The sequence below is a fragment of the Dermacentor andersoni genome, unplaced genomic scaffold (genome assembly GCF_023375885.2).
Source record: "Dermacentor andersoni unplaced genomic scaffold, qqDerAnde1_hic_scaffold ctg00000041.1, whole genome shotgun sequence".
In the NCBI taxonomy this organism is placed as follows: Eukaryota; Metazoa; Arthropoda; class Arachnida; order Ixodida; family Ixodidae; genus Dermacentor; species Dermacentor andersoni.
Genome location: NW_027314754.1, coordinates 2353403 through 2373322, shown reverse-complemented (window position 1 = coordinate 2373322; position 19920 = coordinate 2353403). Strand labels below are relative to the sequence as shown.

The 19920-nt window shown below is 44.9% G+C and overlaps 1 long non-coding RNA gene across 1 annotated transcript in view; it reads right to left on the bottom strand.

The window, feature by feature from the left end:
* The window catches only part of LOC140214385 (uncharacterized), a 170579-nt gene extending 166526 nt beyond the window's left edge, over positions 1-4053 (bottom strand). The window contains exon 1 of the long non-coding RNA XR_011891328.1: positions 3973-4053. This is a non-coding gene — a long non-coding RNA (uncharacterized lncRNA). The remainder of the gene's footprint in view (positions 1-3972) is intronic.
* Between the last annotated feature and the right edge of the window lie 15867 nt (positions 4054-19920).

Sequence of the window (19920 nt, the reverse complement as noted above, 5' to 3'; positions counted from 1 at the left end):
TAAAACTAATTTATTTTGAGATGGTGCCGCAGAATTCAGTTTTATTATCCTAACAACTCAATAACACCGCGTCAGTCGTAATACTCAAGTAGCTATCTCTTATGTGTTCTTACCTTCATCACACGGCATACAATATTGAATGGAAGTAGAGAATTAACACCAGCATTAGGGAATGGTAATGTATCTAAATATTGCTCGAGAAACCATGCAGGAATAAAAAAGGTTGGTCTAGCCGCAGTTTTCAAGTGTCAATCGATTTAGAACTCTCGGCTTATATGACTTCAAGGCGTCGCTTCTCAAATAAGGACCCCTGTGTCGCAGCAGCATCAAAACTGTTTTCCATTGCAAGATTTCGTAATAGATGAATTGTAGCACTTCTGGCACCGCACAAAGTAAATCTATCTTTAGGATGAATCTACTTAGCCAGCTTAAGATAATTTATCTATTATTCTTCGAACAACAGAAGCACTAGTTCGCTGTAGCTAAATTTCAAGTACTAAGACACTGGTACCTCCAGGTGATCCTTCGAAATGTTCCTAAAGGAATCGGTGTAAGTCACTGGGACGCCTTAGGCCGCTGTCGCTGACAGATAACAAATAGACTGGTGAGAAAAGCATTGCTCACGTATAAACGCGGTCGTTGCCCGGCACTCGTTAAGTGCGACACGACGCCGAGGTGCGACCAAATGGAACGTTAATGGTACGGCACCAAGATAACGACAGGGACACACAGCCGTAACAAAGATACTGGCTCCAATCCATATAGTGTAAGAAAAGCAAAAAATCAAAGCAGGAAAACCTCCAGGCAACAGCTGGGTCACTATACGAGCTTCAGGATCGAGGCGGTTTCGAAAGCTGGTATCCTGTTACAGCCAAATGTCGCTTGGCAAAAAGAAAAGACGCTTCAGCGGTCAGCACTGCTGGGATGTTTGATTTTTCGACTTGCTTCTGGTTGTGTGTTTGTTTGTTTGTTTTTCGCGACTGTCTGTTGCAGCGACGCACGTTGGCAGCTGAAGTTGTAGACTGAAACTGCCATAGGACTCACTAAAGTCCATCGGGTTGCCCACTATTACTGTTGCAACATCGTGTGGCCATTGTTTTCTCTGTTGGGACATTTCAGACCTGTGTCACAAAACCAGTTGTTTTTCGGACATACTAGTTTAATACTTTACAATAGAAGTAACTCGAAAGTAAATGTAAAACTATTTCTGTGCTGAATGGCTGTCAATGTGTACTGTCAATTAAAGTGGATGGATATTGACGTCCCTGAACGTTTACTCTCCGGCTATGGGAGACATGTTAGCCATCTGTTGCCGCTTTGTAAAAGAGCTGTACAGGCACTTGCGACACTTATAATTTGAAGGTGCGCCCCAAACGACCAAAAATTTGTACACGTAGCGCGTTTAACGGGCGAACATAGCACGGTGCGTATGAAGTGTGATCTAACGTGTAGTTTTTTCTTTTTTTTTAGTACGATAAGTTACAAATTAATAGACCTAGTTGTTATTCTGTCGTTGGCTGTCTTCATTCTTTCCCATCTTTAATGTGAGTATATTTTCATTCGTGCAATACACAACTAGATAGGAGCACTCGCATTGCATGTTTCTCGATCCTTGTTCCTCGTGCTGTTTTCCACTACAAGATGCAATAGCAACTAACTCAATGTAGCACCTTCTCGCAGTACGATAACGTGAGAATCGTAAACTCTTCTGTGATATTCGCAAAAAAATCCGGCAGGTCCCACCATACGATCAATGTCGCTGTTAGTGCGATTAGCATTGAAGCAATTTAATGACACACCGTATTGCCAACTCTGAAACGTGCATGCAGCTGGGCTGCTCTGTCACGCTTCGTTTTGCACATGCCGCCGTAAGGACCACTCGTGGCGCGTATTCAATTCTACCGAGCATTAGAGAAATTTAAAGAACCATTTCTGTTATCCTACAGCGCCACATACGTGGTAATTCAAGCTGGTATCTGTCAAAGAGGTACGTTGAAGAGCGACACGAACCTACAGACATGTACACATTGGCTAAAGTTGCTATCAAAAGTTCATTGAAGAGCAACACAGGCAGAGTGGCACATATGTCCAGTGCTCCAAGTCGGTGACAAAGAAGCTCATAGAACAGCTTTACCTACCCATTGCCACACCCCACTGATGCATATCGGCATGAAAGAAGTTCGTTGAAGCGCACCACATAGGAACAAAGTGCTGCATATCAGTGACCCAAGTTTTTCTGACGGTTGGTCGGGGGGCTGGCGGATATCCAACTTGAAATAATTCACAAACAAAACAATGCCTCCATGACGTCACTGATGAGGTCAAAGGGTAGAGGGAGAGGGCACGCAACCAGGAGGAGGAGGCTTGCCGCGAAGGCCTTCCTTCCCGCTTCGTGTGCAAGCGGGATGTGTTCTCTTGCACATCCGCTGGCCGCGTGGCGACATTGGCCAAATCGCGGAGCAGCGCCCGCTGAAGTGTGCCGCGTTTACGAAGCGCTTTTTTTTTTCTGCCGCGTTTACATTAGAAGCTTCTATTCATTTTTTAAAGCACTGGGACAGCGCTCGTACACACCAGTGCGAAGCAATTATAATGAAAAATATTTATATAGCAAACGGTCGTCAACTACCGATATTCTCAGGTATTACATTTCGTCATTTTGTGAAAGTAGTGGCTTTGAAATTCCTAACTTGTGCTTAAGTTTAGGGATGCAGTTCAACTAGTCCACAGATAGAGTGGAAGGTAATATAAAGAAAATAACTTCCTGGTACCATCAATCTTCAATTTTGTTCGCGTGCTGTGAAGTGTATCAACTAAAGCTGGCCGACTTCTCAATCAGCCAAAACTCAACACAAGTTGAACGTTTTTGTGTTTATTCACACATTCTGTGCTGGAATAAGACTGACCTCCACGCAGTGCGAAAGTGTCAATCTGCAGAGGCAATTTTCATGCACACCTGAAATATGTACATAATGAGCGAACACAGATTCCAGAAGATTCAAACCAATGCGAAAATTAACCATCACGGGCTGTTCACGCGGAATTTGACTATCACGTATGTTAGGACGGCGACACATTTTGTGACTTACAGAAAGAAGGTAGAGTACAATACATGTATTTCATTGACCGTATGAAAAGTGAGGACCCACATCATTTTATAATCGCTACTAGCATCTTCATGAAGCCTATAATCGCTCTCATTATTTGAACTGCATGTCGAACGATGGGACATATTTTTATAGCGCTTACAAGCGTATATAATATGCCTGTTATCATACTTTGCGTCATATTCATATATAGCGGAAAGCACGGCGTGTATTAGGGCTGTTTTGACACAACAGCAACGCAAGGAACCGAAAATTCACACAAAAAAAGAAAACACTTAATAGCACTCTTCATCGCAAGGGGGATTACCAGTTCACACTTAATTAGCACTAAATACTCTATACTTGTATTACTGGTATTATTAAAAACAAATAACATTGCACCTCATATATAGTACAGGTGCTCAAAACCTTGTACACACCAAAGCTCTGCCCGAAGCAAGGTAATAGAGCCTATATGGTACGGTCTACTCTCCAAAATTCAGATAAAATAGAGAGCTTCAACCTTCTTTATCATGATATTTTAGTAATGGTGCATCAAAACGCAATACGTAATTGCGTGCGGGCATCCTTTTGCCGTCATTCCTCTTGGAATTCGATAAAACATCACGGCTTTCTTTCTTTTTTTTACTTTAGCCTTGGCGGTATGTGTGGACGAAGTAAAGAGGGCACAAAATGTATAGCCCAAGAAACACGCACTCAACCCCTTCAGTAGAAGTATTTCAGAGACAGCATGCAGATGGGCTGCCGTCATAACGAATGGGTCAAGCGACAATGCTACTATGTCTGTCCACTGAGGCTTGCCCTGAACTGGTTTACTCATGCACAATGAATACCTGCTCAGAAAATAAAGTGAAATACTTGTGCTTACCAGCTGTCATTAGGAAACGTGAAAAACTTCGCAGAAGTGTAATTCCCGGTGCTAGAACAGCCCAGAGCCCATAGAGTCGCGCAACGCATGCGACGCCCCGTTTTAGCCATCTTCGTCTAATGCATGGTTGGCCTACTTTCCAGCGTCTTCCGTTCGTTTCACGCCTGATCATGTTCCTCTGTCTTATCTTTCCCATCTTCATACTTGGGACGACAACCGAAGCAGATGACCAAGCGCGATCCGACTTATGATATCGCTGAGCGAGTGGCAAGGGTGAAGCGGAAGCTCGACGGACGCACGAAGAGAACCACTTCCCGCGCTTCGCCCGATTTAAAATTCACATGAAGAAAAATTAGAAAGTAAGTTAGAATGTCCGGAAACCGCTTGGAGCGCGCATGTTCCTTGAAAACGAAACGATCATTCGCCTTCCGTGGGCTGGGTCGGTTTCGAACACTGTTCTATCAGCACAGCAGCCCATGGCAATGAACTACCCATTCGACCATGGACTATCCCTATGGCGGAAAATGGGTTACAGGCATAGATACTTCTCGTGGGTCAGCCCACGAAAAGTGGACGAAGTACCCATAGAATACTAATCGCATTAAAAGCATGACGTCAACAGAGATATAAGATTATCTAGCGTTGTTGATCTCGATACTACCAGGAAAAGTTTTAATGCGATTAACATTCTTAGGTTTCTCCACGCGCTTCCCGGGACCTGTCCGCCTGTCCGTCCGTCCGTCCGTCCGTCCGTCCGTCCGTCATGTCTCCATTTTCACGGCGCTTGCGTTCCCGAATAAGTAGCCCGGGTTATGTACCGCTGTTCAATTAAACTTTTCCATGTCATCTTGGAACACTGTGAATGTGCCACTTGACCAGTGCCACCTTTCGTTGTACTTTGACGCCAACTTGGGTAACTGAGAATGTGCCCCTGCGCTTGCGCCGCTCTACAGTGACAAATAAATATACTTTAAAGCTTTATGGTGTTCGGTACACTTATACACGTCCCACGCGCCGACTTCGCTGTGACACCGCTAGATGGCCCAGGTGTGCAGTGGGAAACGCTACAGAGAAGCCCGCTGCATACACATTTCGGCATGGGATATACGTTGTGTCAGTGGATTGCTTCGGTGCTAATGGCATTAACATTTATGGTCAATTTTTACAAAGATTTTGTTGACAGTGATTGCGATTTCTAATGCAAGGTTCACGTCTACTGGACGGGACGCTTTTTATTGCAGTCAATAGCGTAACGGTGTTTGCGCTGCTCTATGATGGTCCGGTTTTCGTGATCTTAATCATGTTTATTAAAGAAGTAACATGTAGACTCAACAAATGGTTTACATCATTCTATGGTTCGGCGTAGTCATGAAAGGTTTGCTTGCATAATGCCACGTATGAACCGTCAAATGGTCAGATATGTCTTTTTCATGTGGTACTTCTTTAGGGCTATAGGGCTAATGTAATGCATACATCCAGTCGTATGTGTTGAGGTTCGTTGCTGATACTGTTCTTGAAGTCGCACTGTCGGAGCACTGAGCTACGTTGTAGCTTCGGCGTCGTCTTTTAAACATTTAGCAACTTGCGTCGCTCCACGCATCTTTGTGCTTTGAAGGCAAGCGATCTTCAGTTCATTTGAACGTATGAGCTAATGATATCAGATGACCGACAAATTATCGTTTTGCTGACAAAAATTCACAGGAGCGACGTACATATAATCTTCTGTCACATAAGCAAAAATAAGAAAGTAATATTTCATTTATTAAATAACAGAACTACAAGTTCATTAAATATACACATGGGCTTGCATGTATTTACTGTACAACTTAAACTAGCCGGTATTCACGAAACATAATTATCGGCGTACTGCATGTTTAGCACCGATTTCGAGCAATAAGTAGTAGGAACATGCGGCAAAACACATTTGCACTAACTGCCCGTCTACACCCCGCCAAAAAAGAAGCGGTCAGGGCCAAAAAATGGGAAATAATTTGTTGAGTAGCTTTATCCAGCCTCACACGAGAGGGGAACAAATTCGAGGACGCTGGCTAACTTATACAGCTTGTGAAGTCCCTGCTTAACAGCCTGTGTCCATCTGAGATGTATAGAGTGTCCTAAGCAGAGTACGTTCTTCTTTCCTTTTTTTTTTTTTTTTACCATGCGTGCTTAGGAGATAAATACACTTAACCCCCAGACAGCTGACAGCGGCGAACCGAAGATGAACAAGCAGAGCACTCCGGTCGATGTGGATGCACAGCAACGCTCTCAAGCGTTAAGCGTTCGTGACCTTCCTTCGAGGGTTTGATTACTGGGGTCACCAATGCAGGGGGCGACTGCGCAACCAGTCTGACTCGGCAAACTATACCGCGAGCTGGCAGCGGCCGGACGCAAACAGACACGTAACCCTGCTTCAGCATGCGCGGGCACGGCTTGCGCGGGAGAAAATTAGATTCCGTGCAGCTGAAAACTGCAGCGTCTTGGGTGCCATGTTGCCAGAGAAGGCGGCGTAGGGCAGTCACGTGTTGTCGTGAGAAAGCATGTGGACCTGTACCTGGCGATAACTTTCCGCGTCTCCTGCAAGCTAACGTGCAAACCAAAGCGCGCGTATATACTTGGTGTTTCTGAGAAGCTTTTAAGTAATTTTTAAACATCACCTATGGCAGATAGCACAATTCTAGTACTCGAAACGGCGGGCATTATTTGCACGAGAAATTGAAATGCATATTTGACTAATACACAAAACATTACTAGCTAATTACCTTATGACACATAATGCAATTGACAAATTGCAGCTTTCTCGAAATATGCACTTGAAAATAGCTCTGTGAATGAGATCATTTTCTAGATGTGCGTCATCAAATTCACACTAAAAAGGCACTGTCCTTGCACTTACTTTTGCAACAAAGCACCGTTTTATGCATTAAAGTGCTAAAGTAACGGGACCACCATTGTATTTCTTTGTAAAGTTCAGGAATTAATAACTCGAGGCTAGTTACATGCTGAGAAGTGGTTCCAGTGGAATCCTGCAATTTCCATGGCTACAATTTTTTAAATTCCAATATGTGCCGTAAGGTAATTAGTGAAATATTGAATTAGTATTTTTTTCTAATGTCGCCGGTTATGAATTTGTGTTTCTCGTGCAAATAATGTCCACTTGCTTGAGCGATAAACATCAAGGAATAAAATTCTGCTATCTGGCGCACGCGATCTTCAAATATTACTTAATGTCTTCGCACAAACACCCGGTATGTGAGCCACCCGGGAGTAGTAGTCCGATGCCTGTCGTTTTGTTGCACAAGAAAAAAAAAATTAATGTACTGTCACATAGGCAACGTTTCGGGAATATAAATGCACTCACACTACTGCATGCTTGTCAATACCGCTCTGCACGATTTCGGGCGAAATATTTAGAGAATGCTTGGCAGCAAAATTTGAGGCGTAGAAAACATGTCGTTCCCCCTTCGTCTAGTTCTGAAATTTAACGGTGCAATGGTGCTGGCGATAATGAAAAGCGAGATGCAAAGCGGAGATTCCTCCCAGAGATGCTGCATGCTCCCAGTGTCAGGACATCAAATTTTGAGGAATAAGTAAAGACAAGTTGAAGCGTGAGATTTTAGAAGCCATGGCAATTGAAGAAGCGGGAAATCTTGCATCAGTACACCAACAATACTACTAACAGAAAAAGAAAAGGGCTACTTACACAAAGACGATATTTCAATCGAAGTAGTGGGATAATGAGCGTGACACACACACACACACACACACACACACACACACACGCACGCACATGCACACAAAAGAAAGAGAGGCATTGCTACCTTATGCTATAAAAAGTGTAGGAAATTAATAAACATTGAGTTGATAGTACAGCATGTATCGTCGTCTTTTCCTGTCCGTGTCAGAAAGTTCTGCTGGAAACCAATCGTGCTATGTGTAACCAACGAGCTCCAGGCAAGCACTATTCTAAATTTCCGTTTTAGTTCTCCAAACACCGGAATCTGTGCGCTAAGTTCAATAGTCGCTTATAAACGATCTAAGCGATATTACGGTAGATAGCCTTCAGGTCGCACTTTAACTTGGGTTACTGGCAGCATCTTAGCCGATTCGTTATTCTTTAGTAGTAGGAAAAGTATTCTTAGAATGGAGACCTGAACACGTCATGCCACCTGTAGGCTTCCTCGCGTACTACGTCCAAGAAAGATTGAGCGGGAAGAATGAACGAAAGCCTGGGACTGTCTTTTTCTTTTCTTTTTCTGTTTGCCGGTGACAGAAGGAACAGAGCCCTATTTCTATTTGTTTTTCATATTTAAAATATGAAGTTATCTACAAGCTTGCCCTTCATCTTTAATCAGTAATTTAGTTTAAGGAAAGCAATCATTTCTGCTAGGCTTTATTGACGCTTTCTTTATCGAAGTTGGCAGCAAACATCAAGCTTCTTTGTACCGCTTATTCAATCCGCTAACACGAGGCGTTAATGGCCAGTTTTATCCTCCTGTGAAAACGTACAGTAAGTAACGCATGTCGTTTAATGAGCGTTCCACAGCGACCGCAACTCCCTGGGGTGGTACATATACAGGTAGAGTATATATATAGAGTTTCTATATTTAGAACACTCAACAGTTGTAGAGAGCAGCAAGGTAGGAGCTTGAGGATGAACGCTTGCTGGGTAAGCAATGTGACTGCGGTGTGTGAAGAGGCACACAAGTGGGAAGCCTGAATCTCAGCAGATCGCTGCACAACCATTTTATCATTGGTACGATCAACCTCACATGTGTGAGAAACATTCAGGCGTGCTTTCCCGCGACGATATGATTTCCCTCGTCCCAGAAAAAGCTCTTAGAATCAGCTTGGACTTCGACCTCTCATGTGTGGGAAAGATTCAAGCGGGCGTTCCCAAGTCGAGAGGATTTGCCTCGTCCCAGAAGAGGCTGTTAGGATCAGCCTGGGCTTCGACCTCATCAGTGTGGGAAAGATTCAAGCGGGTGTTCCCATGTCAATATAATTGCCCTCTTCTCCGAAAAGGCGTCACCCGTCTACGCACTGAGCAGACACAAAGGGGAGAACCCAAAGGAGGAGACACGAAGGGTAAGAGCTCGCCGATTTCACAACCTGACAAAGGCACTGACACTTCCACAAGTTTCCCAAGTTTTCCAAGAAGACATCGACGACCACAAGACCGCGAGGGGTTATTTAAGGCCGTCCTGGACCCCGTGTTAAGGAGGACAGCTCGAGACTCGGACAGAGTTGCAACCATGCACCAATGAAGTGAATACATTCTTTTCTACTTTTTTTTCAACATCACGATGCCCGCTTTCGTCGTCGTTTCCTGATACTTGCGGGGAAGTCCCACCTCACCCGGTCGAGATCCCATACCAATGTGTTGGAGAGGTAGCGCAATCTTTTCATACCATGCTGACACCGGGGCAAAACATACGCATTCCACCGAAGAGGGCTCTTGAAATCCCAAAATATTTTCTCTGTCTCTGTGTGTGTGCATGTGCATGAGACTAGCAACTTGCAAGAAAATAAAGAGCGCAGATCAAGATGTGGCCGGACAGTGCCGAAAGGGGCAGTCAGTCAGTCAAGAACTTTATTGAGGTCCTGAGGAGGTTTAAGCTGTTGGAGATCGCACGCGGGGAGCTCTTTGTTCCGAAACCGTAGACGACGCCTATGTCGGGACGGGAACGTGGTGACGCCCCGCCAGTTCTTGGGCCTTCTGAACGGCCTTGAGTTGGAGTTTGAGGTCCGGGCTTTTGAGGGATTCTTCCCACCATTCGGGTTCACTGGAGAGAGGGCCCTCTGGTAACGCGGTACATTGCCAAAGCATGTGCGAGAGTGAGCAATAGAGTTCTGGGCAGTCTGGGCAATTTGCCGGGATTTCTGAGTTCTGGTGGCTTAGTAAGCCTCGCGACGGATACGAGTCCGTTTGCAGCATTCGAAACGCGGCCGCCTGCGCGCGTTCGAGTTTGGCGTGCGGGAGCGGGTATTTCATTCTGCCTTTTCGATAGTGTGAGGTGATTTCTTGGGTAAGTGAGTAGCGGGTCATTAAACTGAAGGTCCAGCCCCTCGGAGGCCGTGGGACCGTCGCGGCGGGCAAGTTCTCGCGCACGGTCGTGGGCCGTTTCATTGAGGTTGGGTTTTTGCAAAGGGGCACTGAAACAATTTTTTTGAAACTTGACAAACGTGCAGAAATGAGCGTGATGAGTTTCATTGAATATATTTTTAAAAATCAGAAATATTTTGTATAACCTGCTATATACTGAGCATTGCCTTTACTCTTTTAATTGCTCGTGAACTGGTGATTTCTTTCAAGTAGGACAGCACCGATAGGCAGATGTAAAATCTTCTTAATGGCACATAGCCACTCTGGGGAATCGGCATAATATTGGGCAGCCGAATAATAGAATTCACTAAATAAAATGCAAGAGGAATGTTTCGTTAGCTGAGAATAGCCGGGTTGGACAATTGAATTTGACGTGGAAAAGAACTAGAAATGGTGATAAATATGTTGTGAAAATGAAGGCAGCAATCAGACTAAATAATGAAAAAGCGAAACTAAATTCGGTGAAACGATTTGCACATATAGATGAGAAGCTTGCATTAAAATCCAATCATAGCTCTAATGGTAAAAGCTGATATCTAAAATCTCACTTGTAAAAGCTGGCAAATGGCAGTGCAATGGCTTGCCTATCGCTCATTTGTTTTGTTTCTGTTTTCTTCTGCCCGCAGTGAGTCTCCTGTGAATCGACTGGCGACCACGAGATCTTAACCATGGTACCTCGCGATCAACCAAACGTACCTCGTTGTATTTACTCGCGACACGCTGAGAAATACTATAAGCGAGGCCCAGGGCTGAGATCGGCGACACCATACCCACTTCTCCTGCCCATAAAGCACTTTGTCTTTTCCTCTCAAGATACCTTTTCGAGGTTGGCGTCTGATGAAGTTGCTTGAGAGCAACAAGGGACTAGCAGCAGGACGGGTAGGACAGGTTGGAAACCGCCGCCCTTCCTCATTTGCTAGAACAAATCAAACAGTGAGCATTCGTGCGCGAGCTTTTTCGCTTGCGAGTAACATGCGCAGTCATTAACAGCATTTTAATAGCTAGGGTGTAGGATCCCACTGACTGGGGTCCCAAACATTTTGGTACAGCGGACTGCAATGCTATCGCTAACGGTCCTTACGCTGTGCTTTCTCCTCTATTGTATTTTGCGAGTACAAGGAGTATCGGTTTGCAGTAATTATGTGCTCCCCAAAAGAAGTGACTAAGCTCGCGGCGCTGCTACGGCATGCAGTCTCAGTCGTGCTCTTGACAAACGACACCCACCTGGTTCGTACAAAATGCGTCCTCGTTTGCGATCCAGCAATTTGCGTCGAGAGATATTCTCGCCACTACATCATCGTTACCAAGAAGGTGCTTGAAGCAGCAGAAGAATAGTATATGTAATCAGGTGCCGTCTATGAATCCAACTATGATCAAGTCCCAAATGAGGATAAATTTATTGCGCGAACTTAAGCTAGGCGTTACTCGGATACCGTCTGAGAAGTTTCGCTTGTGCTATAAGAAATGTAAATCAAAACAGCGCATGCAGTGCTTCTGCGACAGCGAATACGTTGCTAACATCTCGTTTGCAGTGTCATTAATTCTTCCAATAGCGTGCACCAAAGCCCGCACTCTCGTACCGACAACGGTAATTTGGAGAGCGCAGATTGTATCACCACGGCCAGCTCAAACCCGATGCGTAGCACAGGGATACCAGTCTCTTGCAAGAGCTTCTTTCACTTAAGGTAACTCAACACAGCGCAAGCTCTTCGCTTTCGCAGCACCTCCTAGTCATTTTTCTCCTGGCACAAACGAGAATAGCAGATTACTAGGTATCCGCACATCCTCTTCGCTAATTGGATGCACAGCTCCGACAGATCCGATTTCTCAGGCCTTAATGACTTTCCGGTGTCACATTTCTAGAATACATAGTTCGGAGTGTTGTGCCGAGAAAAAAAAACGATTACTACGTATCTCCGCAGAATAGCTTTTCGCGTTGCAGGTTGGAAGCGCTTTGGAGCAAAGCGCACGCGCGTCCACACCTGGTTAGGCAAGTTTCACTACACTACTACATATAATAAACCCGGACACTGCGTAATATCATTCGCCATTTATTGCCTTTCGCCATGCCAGCCTACATTCCGGAAGGTAGGACTCAGCTCATGAGTTCTGCATTTTAGACCAAATTTATGTTACTGTTACGCCGCAGTGCTAATTACCGTTATGTAACAAGTTATACAGGACGTACCGTGCACCTGCATGCTCTACATGCCTTGTTGTAAACGCATCAGCCAGTTGATTCATCAGCTGATTGGTGGCCGTTGTTTTCCATGGTTTCAATGTCGAGTATTGCCCCCACTTCGCAGATTCGCATACTAGCGCGTGATGCCACACGATTCGTGTGGAACAAGCCAGCTTTCCGACATACTCGATTGCACTGCCTGGACCCTATTCCTCCGAGTACGCATTCCATCTGGACTATCCCGAATCGAGAGAACTGTTCTCTGCCGACTATGGCTAGGAGTCTCTGACGAATGCATTTGCTTGCCGCGTCGAAATGACTGACCGCGCTACCTGTGGTAGTTGCGGCAGCGTGGAAACAATCGAACATATCCTCTGTCATTGTCCTCGCTACAGCTCCCACAGACAGCCGCTCGTGGCGGCGTTGGCACACCTCGATGACCGGCCGTTTTCTGAGATCAGCCAAAAATAAAGGAAACAGCCGCCGATATTAAAGAGATTAAAGGCCAACTGGAACAAAATTTCACTTCGGCTAATTTGACTGTAAACTCCTAGCGTATACTCTCAAAGTAAACTTGGCAAAGCCACAAGGCTGGTAATTGCCTAATTTTGTTATTAACAGATACTAAATAGCGCCTATGCAGGCGACGCTTGCACCTGGCGGCAAAGCGGTAGCCAATAGCGATGCGAATATGGCGAATGTTGAAAAATCGTACGCAACTGTTGATCTCTCAGTTGCGCCAGGTTGCGCCTAGGCAGTGCAGGCGCATTGCTGGCTCACCATTTGCGAGTTGACAGGCTTTCTCTCTCGCCTTGCGTTCTCCCTCTCGCGCTCGTGATTTCGGCTCTTGCGAGAAATGCCGATTTGTTGCGCGGCCGTTGGATGCTCGATAACATGCTCGAGCACAAGCAATGACTGTGCAGTACACAGCGCTGAGTAGAGGAAGGTCGAACACATCTTTCTTGTCCCAGCTTTCAGAGAGAAAGTGGACACCGCGGCACATTAGGCAAGTGACTGCTACATTTCAACAGCAGTCACTTACCCATGAAGATTTGCTTGGCGAACGCTTTCTCGGGATAAACGTAAGTACTATGGGCCGCGATGGTGCCCGAAAACCTAAGGTAAGCTGTATTCAGGGGCGACATTCTCGAGAGATCATTTTCGGTAGTGCATCGTCGCCAAGACATTTCGCGGGTCTCTAGATGAGAGGTGTCGAAGTAGACCAACGAAATCTTTTCTAACACAGCGCCAGAAACGAACGGGAATCGCATGCTGCATTTGTTGCGAAGGAGAACGTGACGCGGCGGCAATGGTGTAGATGCGGCGACAATCCATGCAAGAATCTAATACCGCCAGAGCGAAATGGGCGAAGCTTTATTACGGCAACAGTCCTGCCTGTCTGACGGTGCCTTGAGTTTACCTGTGCACCGAGTCACCGAGCGATCGAGCCCTCGAGCCCGGCCGTGCCGAGCTTCAGCTTCTTATCCTTTGCTACAGATGCCGGTAGTTGTCTGATCACTCGTCGAGTCGGATGCTTCCCACGCGTCAGGCAGCGGCCGGTGAATTGGTATACGTCATGCCTAGAGTGTACTAGAATGTTGAGTGGCGCGAGCGGCAGGGGCGGAGCATGCCTTGCGACGAAAGCTACTGTGGCGGCGCTGCAATCGAAGTGGATTGGGCCGCATCAAGGTCGCCCCATTGGGTACTGCTGGCGATACTTCACGGAAGGGTCCTTCGTACTACTTCGCGCGCTGGCCTATGCGATCAGGCTGCTCAAACGGTATTTATAATTGCATATGAGGTGTATTTGACCTAAGGAATAGATGCCTTTCTTTCTCTTCTTTATTTCATTTCATTAATTTTTTATGGCCGCTCCTTGATTGCGCGTGCATTGCAGCCACAATGTTGGCTTTCATTCTACCAAGTTATCGTACGATTCCCTTTGGATAACAAATCTTTTTTTTATTCAAGCAGTAGGTATATTTCGTGTGTATATTTGCGCATATAGTTTTACATCAATAGGTCTTGCGAAACGCCGACGGAAGAACATATGTAAACGCCCTGCTTGCCTCTTCAAACAAATAAAACGTATCTTCCCCATCCGGCGCCCTGTACTCTGATTTACGGGAAGTATACGGTCATTAAAAAAAAAACGGCAATGCAACATTCCATTCATGCTTCTGTCTTCCTCGCGTAACAGAATGTGGAGTAATTGGTACGAGTTCCTTTATTGCGGTCGCACCTGGGGCGCCGAAAAGAGTTTTAGGTAGCCATTATATATGGTAACCTTTGTCCCGTAAGCCGTGTTGGTCCGTAAGCCGTGTGAAACTTCTTTTTTCCTGTCTATGCTTGAAAAAAGAAAGAAAGAAAACTGGCGCGGAAGCTTAACCAGTGGCTATATAGTGTATATGGCGTTGCGGTGCTAAACAGGAGCTCAGGGGATCAAACCAGGTCACTGAATTCGATGCGAACGAAATGGAAAAACACTTGTTACTTCTGTTTAGATACACGTTAAAGAACCCCGGGTGGTGAGAACTGAACAGGGTGCCTCATAACAATAACGCCAGACGTAAAACGCCAGAATTGGTTTAAATAATGACAAAAGGATGGTAGCTGCGTCCTTGGGCTTTTTTTTTTCTAGGGGTATAAACGAAAGAAATTATTCTCGAGTCAGATTTTTGCGACAAACATGTTACGGTTATCCTATATTTCATACCCTATTGCAACGCCGTTCCCGACTGTACCTCCACTCAAATAAGCAGCCTCGGTGATACAGTTCAGCAACTTAACTATTTGGGTTTTTTGGTGCATGATTTGTATAGCAACGAGTAGCGCGCAAAGGACGGGAGAGTAAAAACAAGACACATGCATACAAACGGTATACGAGCACTCGCACTGTTTCGTGTGTCTGATTTTTGCGGTCTGGTTCTCAGCGCGCTACTCGTTTCTATTCAAATCTGTATTATAAACGGCTACTTTAAGTTATCCGGTGCTCTATCATAACGACAATAATGAAGCTATTAAAGGAACGGCACTCCTCACATACACGTAGAGATATTTGTAGATCTGCTCTGTTTGGCACCCACATTGAGTACCCAGTTCTGATGAATTGCAGGCATGGCGAGACTGTCGAAAAAAATGTTTTCCTTGTCTGAATCAAGTTATCCGATTTACAGGCTGCCCCAAAACGGGGCGTTTATATTGAAGGACAGCCAGGAACTTGTTCAGCAGAACCGATTAGCACCCGTGCGTTAATTCTCTCGGGAACTGGTGCGCTCTGTGCGCAAAGGCCGCGATTCTCCAGCAGCACAATCATGAGGAATAGGAGTCCTCACTAGCATTGGTCCCTCACCTTCGTGAAGTGCTGTTGTGCGTTACATTCGAACGGAAACGGCTATTCGATAATTTTAATAGTGAATTCTGAAGTTGAATGCGATCTGAATAGCTAATACCATTAGATTAGACTATACGTTTCTACTTCAACTCGCCTGCTGGCACGCTGAAGAAGATGGTCAGGCAAGCCACGGAGATTACATTGGTACAGTCTTCCCGGTCTCCCCGATTCAGTCTGAGTACATATTCCTATTCTCTAACACTATTGTTGACCGGAACCGCCCTGCCTCTCTCATCTCTTTTATCTCTCTCTAACCCTGTTGTTCATATTAACATCCAATAATTGCCTTGATTACTTTTTTTCAGAAAGTCGATGGGTGCACATAGGACTGGGGCAGTTTTTAAAAGAAACACGCTTATTCCGGTCGGGAGTTCTCACTTTTTCAATCAGTGCATTTAGAATTTCTCCTAATTTTTGCCTTACATATCCATCGATATCCTATCGATAGGACAGAGAAAACCTGCTGGACTCGGATCGGAGGTCGTTCCCATTAGAAGAACATCGCGGGCACCCAGCAGCGTTGTCACAGCGCACGAAGCAGGTAACAAAGTATACTAAATTTCGTATTTAAAAGAGCGCCAAAAGCACGGACAAGGGAGGGCACAGGAGGAGCGCTGACTGCCAACAACACCTTTATTGAAACCTTCGCAAATATATACTCTTCGCAACGGGCATAAAGAGAGTAAAAGAAGAAAAAGAAGGCGCGTCATCGTCGGTCAACTCCTGCTGCGCATGCGTCAAGAGCATTAAACAATACAAATGTAAGCATGCACGTGGTAGACACCGGCCAAACTGATTAACTTCTAAGGAACTTAAGTTCTTTACCACAAAGAGCTACGGAAGGGGAACTAGCACAGATGGCTCCTAACTGACACGTTGAAAATGCCTCAAAGATGTCCCTGGCCATCCGATTGCTGAACCTTTTCAACACACGTGTGTCGTTCAGGAGTGGTGAACAGCCACACTTTGCAGAATGAATGTTTGCCCTATGTAAGTGCAGCCTCAAGAGGTGGGCACGGAATACACTACATTGGTACTGCAATTTACAGGCTTGGCGACATGTTGCTTGTTGCACATTCCAGGTGTTCTCCGGCTTCCTTTTACTTTTTTGCACTACCTTCCCAACTTGTTAAGCGCGGTAAACACTACCTTCACACCGGCCCGGCCTGCGGCTTTCTTGATGCGATGGGACGCACCATGTATATACGGGATCGCAACAGTCTTGGTTAAGTCATCGACGGCTTTGCGCTGTTTCTTGGGGGAACGAACCTCTTGCAATAAAACTTCCGTCAAGAATGACAGCAGTTGTGCAGGATCCGTTGGCCGCTGGACTTAATTGGAGAAGCTGCAGGACATCGTTGGCAGTTGTTGGCAGTCAGCGCTCATCCTGTGTCCTTCCTTGTCCGTGTTTTTTGGCGCTGTTTTAAATATGAATCATCCGTACCAACTAGCTCGCACCCAAACCCTTCTGAGTATACTAACTTTGTGGCTAGCAGAGGTGCGGTACCTGTTCGCCGAGACACCGGAACGGAATGCAAGCAAGCAATGACAGCACGAGCGCAGGTTTTGCACATTCTTCACTGTACGTCACTTCCGCCGCTCTTTAATGGCGGCGTTTTTCTTTCAGTTTTGGTAAGAAAAAGACCAATTTTTTGCGAGCTCTTTGTAACTGATTACCCTGTATTTCAGCGTTAAATTTTTCACAGAGGCTACTGCACGTCTAAATTATCTGAAACTAGGCTTTTTACATGGTCGAAATTATTGTTGCAGCTGGCTATTGAGGAAAATCATGTGGCTGATTTCGATATAAAATTCTGCCTGTAACAGGCCTGCATGGAACAAAAAGCACATTCTCGTCACGGGTTAATAATCAATGCAGAAAGGAATCGACGATGCAGATAACCAGAGCATGACACTCTAACCTGATAATATACGGGCTACCGGACTACCCAAGGTAGACTGTTTTGACACTGGAACGTACAGTAAACAAATAAGTTGATTACGGCGCTCTGGAATTAAAGCCGGTAGCTACCAAACGCATACATCGGATAGATATAGCAGAGGCATACGAGATTGGACCTGCAATTATGAACTTACTGGACTCAAGAAATAAAATACGGATAAGTGAAATATAGATTGGCAAATTTTTTCGCAAATCGCTCAGGTCTTCACTGCTACAAAACGGCTAGAAAATTGCGAATAAAGATTCATAAACCATGCGATAAAGCAGTAATTTCAAAATTTTGATTAATTTATTAACTTGTAGATCCTGCAAAATTCTAGGGTACATATTCTTGAAACACATTACGGTTTTCCAAAAAAGCACCTGCTTCGTCTACCCTATCAAACTGGCTTTCGCCAGTTGTTTATCAGCACTTACCCAACCAACTGAATTACTTACCAATCTTATGTTTACATTTAATCCCCTCGGTCAAATTGAAATAACTTTAATTGACTTATGTCGCGCATTTCATTGTATAAGCAAAAACAAACAAACAAATAAATAGCTAATATTGAAAGTGTTGTTGGAAAAGGACCACTTTCAGCCTGGTTCAAAGATTTTCTCACGAACCACGCATAATTTGTAGTCTACGAAAACATGTCAGCTAACATAGTCGCAGTTACAGGTCGCTAGCACCGATTCCAATATAAAGCCATTCGCCGACGACTGCGCTATTTATAGAAAAATTACTAATTGTGGCGGCCACATTGCACCTAAAAAATCCTTCAACACTGCAGCTATTTCACGCTCTAATTGGTATATGTCAATTCATGTAACGGAAGTTTGTTACCACGGCCGTAACCAGGAAAACAAGACCATCTAGCATTACATCTGAGATAAATGGTATAACGCTATCGAAAGTTGAACAAATACCTAGACGTTTATTACATAAACCTGTGACTTTAGGCGGAATAAACATATTTCAAATATCATTGTAGCAGTGTTCTGCGGTCTGCAGCTGACGGCAAGCGGCAAAACAAGTTTATGCTTGCGTCGTCCAGCCAGCAGTTCGCATCCCCATAAGCGCAGGCAAATTTCCCCCTTTTTTTTTTTAAAAAACCAGGCAATATAACTGTTCCAAATTCTATACTAAGCAAAGTCGACGCCAAAATGTGATCATTCTGCAAAATTTGAGCAAGAACAGTGCAGCGGTGAATGCAAAATCTTTTTTCGAACACGCGCAGCGAAATGTTCAGGACCCTGTATATTGCTTTTCTGTTGTCCACTTCCTCCTTCACATACTGCTTGTAGATTAGCATATGTCGCCGAACCTTTTCCGCGATGCATTGCCGAAGAGAAGCAGGAAAGTATTGGTCGGAAAGTCTGTCACAGCAGAGAGGAGTACAGCACACGGAATTATACGAAATAATGCTGGCTTACAAGCATAGCCCCGAAATTCCCCTACTTGGCTCTTTCCTGCGCTTACAACAGGGTACGCAGCCTCGTAAGAACGAAAAACGTAACATACACAGAATCCTGATATACAAAGATAAGGCACATTGGTAACACCGTGGCCATTAGTAAGCCGATGAGGATAGCTATAGGGGCTTGTTGGTACGGCATATCGTAATTTGTTGTAGCGCAAGCTGAACAAGGACAACGGAAAGGCACATCTGACACACGCACAGCACTAACTTTCAACAACAGATTTATTTCCCGTTCTCGCCGCTATATATACACCATCGAAACGTCATACAGAACGTGTAAAATTTCAGTAAATATGAAGAAAAAAAATTCCAAGGTTCCCAGTTTATCTTTTTGTTCATATTTACCGAAATTTTACACGTGCTGTATGACGTTTCGAGGGTGTATATATAGGGACGAGAACGGGAAATAAATCTGTTGTTGAAAGTTAGCGCTGTGTGTGTCAGATGTGCCTTTCCGTTGTCCTTGTTCAGCGTGCGCTACAACAAAATAAGACATTGGTAAGTCATTGCTGCAAGAAGACAAAAATAAGCGCTGAATTTTAAACTGTCCCCTCGATATCACCGACATATTTAGAGGGCTAAAATTTTTTTTTTCTTCCACTTATGGGGCGTCTCAGAGGGTCGGGCGCACACAGGCTGCCAATCGGGGCGTCAGTAATCGTGTCGTCCCCCGGACTACACTGTAAAATAATTTACACCCTTAAAGGCGAAAAAAGGTGTAAATGTGTCTAACTCACACCCTTAGGGTGTGATTTATATACCTGGCACCCTAAGGGTGTGAGTTATACACACATTTACACCCTTTTTCACTTTTAAGCGTGTAAATTATTTTACAGTGTA